Raw genomic sequence first — 12,944 nt, forward strand, 5'->3', positions numbered from 1 at the left:
TGATTAGAGAACAATAAAGAACATACAAAACATTTTTGAAAATATGATTACCAAAATAAAAATTCAGTAAAAGTGTACTATAAAATAACAATGAGGAAATCTCTCAGAAAGTGTAACGAAAAGACAAAAGGATAGAAAACATGAAAGAATAGATTAGAAACAAAGAATCAATGCAGGAGGTGCAATATCCAATTAAAAGCTGCCCGATCTGTACCACGATAAGTCTTCCCCAACCCCAACCCCAACCTCAACAGGTCAGTGAACCCAGGGTACTATCTGATCCAGAGGGAATAGATCCATAGGCTGAATTAAGCAAATCAAGTTGTTGCTTCTGAGAATCTGACTTATGAGAAATATATGCTCTAACACGGCCCAAAACCAAAAGATCATGTCATTGCTGGCAGGTATAAATATTTTGGCCCATATAAAGGAGAACGGAATAGAGAAGCAGAAAAAGACAGAAAGAGAGAGGAGGCAATGTGACCACGATTCTTAACTTTTAGCCCATGCCATAGTCCCTAACAGGTCCATTGGTGTCACTGAGATTGGCCGTTAAATCCTACGTTTTGAAGGTTATTTTATTTAAGTTAACTTGAATGGCTTTCTGTTCTTTGCAACCAACAAACTCTGACTAAAACAGTAGGTATCTATTGCCTGGAACTGCACAGTAACCAAGAGATACCACATTGTGTCTGCTCTAACGCGATAACACACTGCCTTTCCCTTCACCAACCAGCTGTGCAAAACACAATATTGGCTCGCACTACCTGTCATTCTGTCAGCATTGGCACCGATGTGAGCTGTGTGGTATTGTTGAATATTATTAAGATTAAATGTGATCAAATACTCCTAATAATTAAAATGTCAAAATCCAAGAGTAAACATATAGCATATTCAATGAAAACTTGAAATTGTGGAACAATGGGAAAAAGGAGGAGAATGTTAACTTGCTTTACAATATGGAAAAAGAAAATAAATAGTTCAAGATTTTGGAAAGAGAACGAACAAATTAACGTCTTTTGTGCCCTCACTGAGTTTTTCAATCAGCCTGAAAAATTAGAAAGCCATACAAAATTTCTCTTTTGATGATATGAATAAAGCTGATTTACTTGGAAAGGGCATGGAATGCCATTGTCTAGATTAATCTGCACTGAATAAGAAAAAATATTCTTTGAAGTTCAAGAAAGAGAAGGAAAGTCTTTTGCATATTTGGAAGGTAACTTTCATGCATTCTGCAGAGTCAAACCACAGCCTGAGAACCTTAAGCCAATGTCTGAAACCCTAAAAAATGCATACAGTGTGATTGAGCAGGGGAGGGAAAGGCCACCAGGTGGAAGGTAAAGGGAGGGGGTATGTATGCTTCCATGATTAGCAGCCACCAAGACTAGTCTTTCCTAGACTTCCTGATTTCACAAACCAGTAAAATTACATATATACGCACGCACGCGTGCACACACACACACACGACCAATTCAATGGCCAACTTTCTATTTTTCCAAGTAAAGATAATACTTTTAAAGCCATTACTATTATTAGATATTATTACCATCATTTAATTTTTTTTTTAAAGATTTTATTTTATTTCCTTTTTCTCCCCAAAGCCCCCCCGTACATGGTTGTATATTCTTCGTTGTGGGTCCTTCTAGTTGTGGCATGTGGGACGCTGCCTCAGCGTGGTTTAACGAGCAGTGCCATGTCCGCGCCCAGGATTCGAACCAACGAAACACTGGGCCGCCTGCAGCGGAGCGCGCGAACTTAACCACTCAGCCACGGGGCCAGCCCCCATCATTTAATTTTTTTAAAGGACATTTTAACGCCAAAACCAAGTAGGAAGGACTCGATCTTAGCATTTTCTAAAGCCCTTGAACACTTCATCACAAGCTGGTGAACACACTTACACGAAGTCGGTTTTGTACCACAGTTACGCAGGTTTTGCTTCAGCTAAGATTTGTGATTCATTTCCTAACCCCCAAATCCATTATTCCATTGGTCCCTTCCCTCAAAAAGACTGTCATAAAGGTAATAAATATGCAAATGGACTATTTAAGGATAATGCAGAATTTGGGAGCCCAAAAACATGATACAGAGGGCTTCATGTGAGTAAGGGCTGAAAAGCTTCCCTAGTCGATTAAGTAAGATAGATTCGGATGGGTGAAGAAGGAAAACCTACCACACGATGAACGACAGCACAGGGTGAACAGCGGGACTTCAAAGCAAGAACGGAATGCTTTAGGAGACACTAAGGAAGAGGCCTCAGCTGAGGAGAGAACTGACAAGGAGCACTAGTGTGAGACAAAACTGTAAAGTCTTATGAGCTTTCACCAGATGCCAGGCTGCAGAGTTGGGACTTTGTTTAGAAGCAACAAGGAAGCTCCGAAGGGACAAGCATGACAAAGGGAGCATATTAGGAATATTGACCCAGGAGAAGCTATGATTTAGTAAAAAGTTTAGGCAACGTGAATTGATGTCCTGGGCAGTTAGGCAGTTACCTCTAGTTCTGGCTCATAAGGCTCTGTTTGAGAAGATTCAGGCCCACCCACCTGTGTGAAAACGTACTGTCACTATTTCTGCACCTAGAGCCTTGGTGGGAGCGACTGTCTAAATCCCCCTGAAAAATCATCTAATTTTCTCTTTCCCAGGTGTGGCTGCCAACTCCTCTAGGATTTTGCTCTCGGTAACATGAAAGTAGTATCATCGGTGCAAATAAGGAAATCACGAAGCAGAGCTGTTTTAGAAGACAATCATATGTGATCAATTAACAGAAATGTTCACTAGGCAACTTAAGGTTCATTCAATTGTCCGACAATATTTACTGAGCTCCTACCTGGCATCTACTATGCGGCAGGCACCTGAACAAAAAAGATAAAGATCTCTGTGCTTGTGAAGCTATAAATAAATACATTACAAAGAATGTAAAAAGTGCTTTGGAAAAAAAGATAAAAGCAAAAACAAAGACTGATACTAATCTTAAAAAAAAAACAAAAACACTAATTGAAGCTAAAAGAAGGGATAAGTTCCCCAGAGAGTGTACTATTTGGCTAATGCTCCTTCTACTTCTAAAATTCTACTATTCTAGATCAAGGAATTTGACACAAACAATCTCAATCTTCTTGCATAAGCAGAAGGCAAGAACAAAGCATCACACAATTGCTGTGGCTTGAAGAGATATCAGCGATCCATCGCCATGGTACTGTGCCCTTACAGATGAGGAAATGGAGGACCACAGAGTTCAGCTCACGTCATCTTAGAGGGAAACAGGACTGCAGAACTCTTTAGCTTTTTTGTAGCTTTTAACAGCAGAAGCCCTTTCAGTCAGTTCAGAGGAGCCTCAAACCCTATTGGAAGCAATAAAAATAATTTTTTTTAATTACATAGATAAATGGCTTAAGCTATATAATAGCAATAATAAAAACAGCAAACACTTACATAGCACTTACTTGGTGCCAGACACTCTTCTAAATCCTTGTCATGAATAATGAACATTTAATCCTCATAGGAACCCTATGAGGCAGTCAGACTCCAGAGTCAGTGTTTCAAGGCCATGCCACCCCCTTCTAACTACTTGTGCATAGCTTCACAGAACATAATCTTCTATCATTAATAGAATGGGTATTCCCATTAGTTACACCCAGAAACTAAGGTCTAGATTTTTCATTTGGTCCTAGCAGAGTTAGAACATATTTGTATGTCAAACACACTATTTAAGCTTCATTTGAAGAAAATATGGTTTAGAAGTAAACTTGAAACTAAATAATAGAATTAGTATTATGCTAAATAACTGGTATTTCATTAATTCAATAAAGGATCCTTAAAGGCGTATTTTCAACTACGTACTACTTCAAAGACATTCTTTTAAGACACTTAGCAAAGTTTTAAAAAAATGAAATTCCTGGAAAGCACAGTTTTTGCTTTTGGGGTTTGTTTTTTTAATTAAACAAATCTTATGCTTTGGTTTTCAAAGGAGAAGAAAGAGAGAAGTACAATGCAGAGAAGTTCTTTCTCTGTTAGTATGTTTCCAAGCAACTAATTATTTAAAGTTTTACTATTGGAATCATGACATTTACCAATAACATGTGATAACTCATAAAATATAACATATTTAAATTTAAAAAAAAAGAAAAAAGTTTCTGGGGCTGGCACAGTGGCACAGCAGTCAAGTTTGCACATTCTGCTTTGGCGGCCCAGGGCTCACCAGTACATATGCCGGGTGTGGACCTACACGTCACTTGTCAAGCCATGCTTGACATAAAGTAGAGGAAGATGGGCATGGATACTAGCTCAGGGCCAATCTTCCTCAGCAAAAAGAAGACGGTTGGCAGCAGATGTTAGCTCAGGGCTAATCGTCCTCAAAAAAAAAAAGTTTCTCCTTCTCAACACACCAAATATAGATTTTGTGAACTTCATTATAAAGTATTACCAACTCAATGTCTAAAGTTGATGATCTTTTGCCTCCAGTTAACTAGGTTCATTTTCACTTCAATGGACTTTCCTATCAAAGAGTTTTGATCACATGTTACATACTATTACAATTCACTCCATGGGTCCGTCTAGATTCTTTAGTTGTAGTGGAATTTAATCATACAGAATAACAGTTGAATACATGAACCATTGGCTATGGCTCACAACCATTTTATTACAACTATTTTTAGACATTTTAGAGATGATAGTACAACTATTTTAGACATTACCCAGTGATCTACACTATTTGTATGCATAGATCTCAAAGCTAACTTCTAAACCTTCACTGATTAAATTGTTCCTCACGTAACAAACCTCTTACCTTTTTTCTATGAGAGGAAAGAACTAATCTTTCTTATCTGAAGCAAAGTTAGGAGATGCCAGGCTCCCTTTGTTACAGCAATATGTTTAGATACGATACAAAGCGGAAAACAGCATATGTGGCTCCTATATTCAACATTCTTCTCTCTTCCTTAGGAACATCTCCTTTCATTGAACCACATTTTCCAACAGACAATCCCTGTGACCCTCAGCATATTTGAAAACCTTCACTGGCATACTACATAATTCTTTCTCCTTATCCTTATCGCCATGGAAGGCTCAACAAGGAGCTATTTTCGAATGGCCTAAGAATACTCAATTCAGCCATTATTTGAGTGCCAAATGTGTGCAAGGCACTATGATAGCACTGTAAAGAATATAAGAAAAGTAGTAGACTCCTTGTCTTCAAACAGCTTTTAAACTAGTAGAAAAAGATAAGTGCACCAATCACTGTAGCCACAAGGTAGAATGAGAGCCAGAGGAGAGGTGTTGTAGACATTTAACGGGGAGGAGTGGGGAGGAGTGGGGAGGGAGGGACTCAGCTTTGCTGCAGCCAACACCCAGAGGGAAACACGATCTGCTAAAAGATTCAGTGTCCACAGGGTAAAAATAAACCAGTTGCTCAGAGAAAGAACAACTATTTTTGATACTTACATCAGAAACAAATTCAGCCTATGGTTCCTGATAGAAGATTCTGTCAAATGTAATAAAATCCTAAGGATTTTTTTTTTACAATAACCAATGATATGTTTGAGCAGGGCTGAAAAGCTCTAATGAAAACCAAGAAATTTAACACGGACACGAGGCAGAAGAGCTGGCCTCAGCAACACCATGACAGCAAACTCCCTATGTGTGGCACACACAGAAAAGGTACGGAAGCGTTACTGCCACATTTAGAATGACTGCATTTCTTTTTGTGGAATGAGATGGGGTCTAAATAAGCAAACGCCACTGTGTTATTTAACTGAATTCACTTTTTCTTATACAAATTGAATCACAAAGATATTTTGAAGTCAACACTTGACACTTCATGTAAATAGAAAGTAGGTCACCAGTCTGAAACAAACAAAAGTGACTTATATCTAGGAATTACTATTTTTAAAACAAAGTTCCTAAAATACCCCATTTGGTATTCATTTGATTCTACAAAGTTTTTTGTACCACTTAAATTTATATCTGCACAGGTCTGCAGTCTTCCCACTTTAGAAGAACTAAGGTAGTTTGAGGGAAGCATGGCATTTTGTCAAGTTTAAAATTGGGAGAAAACTTCTACTAGAGGCTATATTATATAGGGCAAATCCAATAATAATAGATATCCCTTTATTTGGCTATTTTAATTTATAAGATTTTTGTTATAAAAGAGTCTAGTTACTCATCTGATCACTGAAAGCAAAAGTTTCCTTCCACAGAATGAAAAAGAAAAGATTTTTCTTTAGAAAACAAAATCTAAGAACGATTGGTAGTAAGAGGTCAACTCTTTTTACCTAAGCAGTGATCTGTTCATTGCTCAACAGTGAACAACCCACAAATATTACACAGACTTCTGAGATAGAGTTTGCATAAATTGATTGGGAATAAAAGCATTACTAGATCACAGTAGCTCAAATTCCAGCGATTAGTCCCAGGCCATTAATAACTTCGACTCCAAGTTTCCACATGGATCAACTATTGAAATTATGAATGACTGACAAAAAAAATCCAATTCTTATTGCGAAGATTCATACACCTGGAAATGAATAACTGAGCAAGAAGCAGAGGGGACAGGGTCAATGTGCAAATATTTACTCATGAACTTGGCTCTCGCTGTTGTATCATTTTTCAGTTAGTTTTACAGTCTACGATTATATGTACCATTTGCCTAAAAACTATCAATGAAGACAAAGTTCATAGAGAACAAAGAAGATATAAATTTAAAATATAATGAGTCCTTGTATTTATGTACTGACCTAAAACACTCTAAGTATATCTCATTCATATGGTAAACAGCACAGCGGCATTATTTATTTAGGCTTCATCTCACTCAAGAAAGAATTTGAGGTGGCTTATGAGAAATGCATGTACTAAAGAAGAATACTAAAAATCATGACAAAGGAAAGCAGAGAGAAGAAAATGAAGACTGTAGCTAGAATAAGAGATATTGGAATAGAACTCAAATACAGAGACAATAAGATCCTACAATTGAGCAGAGAATTTGATTCTGTGCTTCCTAGAAGCCAAGGTGAAAAAGTAAACATTGTTAGTTACATGATTTTCCAAGAGGAACAAATATTTGCCCTCCTCCAGGGAAGCAAAACTGTTTCCTATTATCACCTGAGCTTACATTCTTAGAATCAATTTTCTCCATCCTCTCACCAACTTCCCACATCTAATCAGTAGTCTGCCTTACTATTACCACCTACACACGGTTCCCACCATCTGTAATCCAGCCCAGGGCCACTACCCTGTATCAGATCCCCATTACCTCAGGGCCATCACAATGGTCTTCTGAATTATCTCTCAGCCACCTCTCTCTCCCCACTCCAATTTATCTTACACACTACTGCAAGAATAATATTCCTAAGGCTGTGATTAAGTCACTCTACTGAAAACCTTCAGTGGGTTTGCTCTGCTTACCTGAAGCAACCTGGTATATCAGGCCTAACCTCCCATGGCTTTCTCTCTCACACAGCCTATGCTCCAGCCACTTCATAAATCTAGCCACTCCCAAAATAAGCTAGATCTTTCCACTTTTTCCCATGGTAATATAACCATGAGATGCCCTCCCTTTCATCTGTGCATGTTTAAAGAACAAGTTTGAATATCGCCTCACTGAGGAAGCCTTCGCTAATTCTCTCCGTGAAAAGTAACACTTCCTTCTCTCTCATCCCACTGCACTTGTCTAGGACTGTAATTCCAGAGAGTAACTATCACATCCCATCATCAGTCTCTCCTCTGTCTAGCCTATACTTCAGACTGCTCCACAATTACCATCCCAAACACACATCTGGTCCTGTCAGCACACTGCTTATAGTCATCCCTCAGTCTCTCATATGTGCAAGGCCCTCCACGGTCGGCTTCACCCACAGCATTCGATTCATATATCGATCATTGCACATATTGAATCATACTGGAGTTAGCTGTTTACATGTCTGTCTCCTCCTGGACAAGGATCAAATCTTACTAATCTTGAGTGATGTCAGCATCATGGCAGAGTGAGTTGTTCCCTTTGTCTCTCCCCTTTAAGTTACAACTAAACAGACATTCATTAATCAAGAGAGGATTCCCTACACAGTACAACAGGATGCCTGAGATATCCATGCCGCCACACATCTGAAGGTGGGTGGAATGGATCCCTGGGAAGCAGTGGAAATAGGGAAGTGCACTTCTCCTCTGCCCCGGCGGCAGTGAGCCAGGTAAGTGCAACTGTGAGAGGAAGCCTGGGCAGCCCAGCCCACGTGCAAATGCTTTTAGAGTGACAGCCTGGCCTGCAGGACCAGCCACTGTTCCTCAGTGGCCCCGCCCATGGGAACACTTCCGATCAAGTGACAGCAGCTCAACCCCCACGTAGGCGCCCCTCCTGCCTAGCGCTGTAGCTCAGGTGAAATCACCAGTGAGTGCAGAGACCTTGCCCATGCGAGAGTGACCTGCCAGCAGAGCACAGAGGCCCAGCTGTGGTGCGCAACCCACCCACAGAGTGCAGAGTCCCCACCCACATGAGCACAACCTGCAAAGCAGCTGCAGCCAGCCCATGCAAACACAGAGTGGCCCCACTGGCCCAGCTACCAGCAGACGAGGTGGGATCAGAAAACACAGCTCCCGCCCTGCAGACAGGGGTGGCAGGTGGAATCTGTGAACTGATACTACCACAAATGAGCCAGCAAAGGATCAATTCATCAAACACCATTAATAACTACAGTAACACTTCAGAGAGGTAGGAAAATGAAGTCTCCAAAAACCAATTGTGAAGTCACAGAAGTTTACAATCTAAATGACAGAAAACTCAAAATACTTGTCGTAAAGAAGCTCAATGAGTTATAAGAAAACTCAGAAAGACAGTTCAAGGAGCTCAGGAATAAAGTTAATGAGCAGAAGGAATACTTCACCAAAGGGATTGAAGCTCTAAAAAGAAAAGCAAACAGAAATTCTGGAGATGAAAAACACAATTAATGAGATAAAAAAATAATCTAGAAACCATAAAAAACAGAGCTGAATTTATGCAGCACAGAATTAGTGAATTAGAGGAGAGAAATACAGAAATACTTCAGGTGGAGGAGGAGAGAGAACTGGGTTCTTTTTTGGGTTTGATTTTGTTTTTATTTTTTGTTTTTTGAGGAAGATTAGCCCTGAGCTAACTGCTGCCAATCCTCCTCTTTTTGCTGAGGAAGACTGACCCTGAGCTAACATCCATGCCCTTCTTCCTCCACTTTATATGTGGGATGCCTACCACAGCATGGCGTACCAAGCATTGCCATGTCCACATCCAGGATTTGAACTGGCAAATCCCAGGCTGCCGAAGCAGAACATGCGCACTTAACTGCTGTACCACCGGGCCAGCCCCTGGGTTTTTTTTAAATGAAGAAATTCTTCAAGAAATATCTGACTCAATTAGGAAAATCAATATAAGGATTATAGGTATTCCAGAGGGAGAAGAGTGGGAGAAAGGAGCAGTGTTTGTTCAAAGAAATAATAGCTGAGAACTTCCCAAACCTGAGGAAAGAACTGGACTTACAAGCACATGAAGCCAACAGAACTCCTAATTAGATCAATGCAAAAAGACCTCCAAAGCATATAATAGTACAACCAGCAAAAGTCAATGACAAAGAAAAGATATTAAGCACAGCAAGGCAGAAGAAAATAACCTACAAAGGAACCCCTATCAGGCTTCAGTGGATTTCTCAGCAGAAACTCTAGAGGCTAGGAGAGAATGGAATGATATATTCAAAATACTGAAAGACAATAACTGTCAGCCAAGAATACTCTATCCAGTGAAACTATCCTTCAGATACAATGGAGAAATAAAAGCTTTCCCAGATAAACAAAAGCTGAGGGAGTTCATCACTTACCTTATAAAAAATGATGAAGGAAACCCTCCTACCTGAAACAAAAAGCAAAGGTTTACAAAGCTTGGAGCAAGGAGATAAATTGACAGACAAAATCAGAAAATTGCATCTCTCTATCAGAAGAGGTTAACAAACACTTAATTATAACATAAAAGATAAAGGGAAGGAAAGCATCAAAGAAAAGTATAAACACTTCCATTTAGTCACAAACTCACAACATAAAAAAGAATAATTTGTGAGAAAATAACTCAGAATGGGAGGAAGAAAGGGATGGAACCTGCTTAGGCTAATGGAGATAAGAGGCTATCGGAAAATGGACTATCTCTCATCTATGTGATCTTTTATGCAAACCTCATGGTAACCACTAGAGAAAAATCAGAGCAGAGCCACAAATCATAAATGAAGAGAAAACTGAGAAAACCATAGCAGAAAACCACCAAAAGGAAACGGCAGTCAGAAATACAAAGGAAAATATAGAAAAACAGAAAATGAGATAAAATGGCAGTATTAAGACCTCACAGATCAGTAATCACTCTAAATATACATGCAGTGAATTCTCCAATCAAAAGACAGAGAGGAGCTGGATGGATTAAAAAGAAAGACCAAACAATATGCTGCCTCCAAGAAACATATCTCAACTCTAAAGACAAACATAGACTCAGAGTGAAGGGATGGAAGACAATACTCCAAGCAAATGGCAAGCAAAAGAAGGCAAGTGTTGCCATATTTATTTCAGACAAAGCAGACTTCAGGATAAAAAAGACAATGAGAGACAGAAGGGCAGTATATAATGATAAAAGTGACTTTCCATCAAGAGGACATACTTATGAATATATATGCACCTAACACAGGAGCAACAAAGTATGTAAAGTAACTATTACCAGACCTAAAGGGAGAAATTGACAGCAACACAATAATAGTAGGGGACCTCAACACCCCACTTACTTCAATGGATAGACCATCTAGACAGAAAGTCAACAAGGAAACAGTGGCTTTAAATGAAATACTAGATCAGGCAGACTTAATAGATATATGTAGAACATGCCATCCAAAAAGAGCAGAATACAGATTCTTCTCAAGGGCACATGGAACACTCTCAAAGAAAGACCTTATATTGGGTAACAAGGCAAGCCTCAATAAATTTAAGAAGACTTAAATCATATCAAGCATATTTTCTGACCACAATGCTATGAAACTTGAAATCAATCACAAGAAAAAAGCTGGGAAAGTCAAAAACATGTGTAGACTAAACAACATGGTACTGAACAATGATTGGATCAAAGAAGAAATCAAAGGAGAAATAAAAAAATAACAGGAGACAAATGAAAATGAAAACACAACACACCAACTCTTATGGTATGCAGCAAAAGTGGTCCTAAGAGGGAAATTTATAGCAGTGGAGGCCTACCTCAACAAAGACAACAAAGCTCAAATAAGTAATCTTAAACTACACATACCAGAACTAGAAAAAGAACAAAAAAAGCCCAAAGTCAGCAGGAGGGAAATAATAAAAATTATGCAAGAAATAAATGAAAGAGAGATTAAAAAATAATAGAAAGGGGGCTGGCCCCATGGCCGAGAGGTTAAGTTCACGTGCTCCACTGCAGGTGGCCCAGTGTTTCATTAGTTCAAATCCTGGGTGCAGACATGGCACTGCTCATCAAACCACACTGAGGCAGCGTCCCACATGCCACAAGTAGAAGAACCCACAAGGGAGAATATACAACTATGTACCGGGGGGCTTTGGGGAGAAAAAGGAAAAAATAAAATCTTTAAAAAAAAAAATAATAGAAAGGATGAACGAAACTAAGAGCTGGTTCTTTGAGAAGAGAAACAAAATTGACAAGCCCTTAGCCAGACTCACTAATAAAAAAAGAGAGAAGACACAAATAAACAAAATTAAAAATGAAAGAGGAGAGAGGGGCCAGCATGGTGGCATCATGGTTAGGTTCATAGGCTCTGCTTCGGTGGCCCAGGGTTCATGGGTTCAGATCCCAGGCACAGACCTATACACGCTCCTCAAGCCAAGCTATGGTGGCGTCCCACATACAAAAAATAGAGGAAGACTGGTCGAGATGTTAGCTCAGCAACAATCTTCCTCAAGCAAAAAGAGGAAGATTGGCAATAGATGTTACCTCAGGGCCAAGAGTCCTCACCAAAAAAAAAGAAAGAGCAAGCAGGGGCCAGCCCAGTGGAGCAGTTGTTAAGTTTGCACACTCTGCTTCAGCAGCCCAGGGTTCAGGGGTTCGGATCCCAGGTGTGGACCTACACCACTCATCAAGCCAAGCTGTGGCAACAACCTACATACAAAACGTAGAGGAAGATTGGCACAGATGTTAGCTCAGGGACAATGCTCCTCGGCAAAAAGAGGAAGATTGGCAACAGATGTTAGCTCAAGGTCAATCTTCCTCAACAAAAAAAAAAAAAGGGGGGGAGACAATACAATGGATATCACAGAAACACAAAGGAATATAAGAGAATACTATGAAAAACTATATGCCAACAAATTGGATAACCTAGAAGAAACAGATAAATTCTTAGACTCATATGATCTCCCAAAACTGAATCAAGAAGAAACAGAGAATCTGAATAGAACAATCACAAGTAAAGAGATAAAAAGAACAATCAAAAACCTCCCAAAAAACAAAAGTCCAGGGCCAGATAGCTTCTCTGGAGAATTCTACTAAATATTCAAAGAAGAATTAATACTTATCCTTATCAAACCACTCCAAAAAACTGAAGAAAGTGGAATGCTTCCTAACTCATTCTATGAGGCCAACCTTACCCTAATACCAAACCAGACAAGGACAACACAAAGAAGGAAAATTACAGGCCAATATCACTGATGAACATAGATACAAAAATCCTCAACAAAATACTGGCAAATTGAATACAGCAATACATTAAAAGGACCATACACCATGACCAAGTGGGATTTCTACCAAGGATACAAGGATGGTTCAACATCCACAAATCAATGTGATATACCACATTAACAAAATGAAGAATAAAAACCACATGATCATCTCAATAGATTCAGAGAAAGCATTTGACAAGACCTAACATCGATATTTGATAAAAATTCTCAATAAAATGGCTATAGAAGGAAAGTAACATAATAAAGGC

The 12,944-nt window shown here is 39.2% G+C and overlaps 1 protein-coding gene across 6 annotated transcripts in view; it reads right to left on the reverse strand.

Annotated features, from left to right (window-relative positions):
• Positions 1–12,944, reverse strand: part of FHIP1A (FHF complex subunit HOOK interacting protein 1A) — a 224,712-nt gene that overhangs the window by 193,008 nt on the left and 18,760 nt on the right. For 2 of the 6 annotated variants that reach the window (XM_070261486.1, XM_070261485.1), the window contains exon 1: positions 3,203–3,335. The exons of the other annotated variants lie outside the window; for them this stretch is intronic. The gene's annotated coding sequence lies outside the window, so the exon portion shown is untranslated. Of the gene's footprint in view, positions 1–3,202; positions 3,336–12,944 lie in introns of those variants that run through there. 6 annotated transcript variants of the gene reach the window in all.

The sequence above is a fragment of the Equus caballus genome, chromosome 2 (assembly GCF_041296265.1).
Source record: "Equus caballus isolate H_3958 breed thoroughbred chromosome 2, TB-T2T, whole genome shotgun sequence".
Classification (NCBI taxonomy): domain Eukaryota; kingdom Metazoa; phylum Chordata; class Mammalia; order Perissodactyla; family Equidae; genus Equus; species Equus caballus.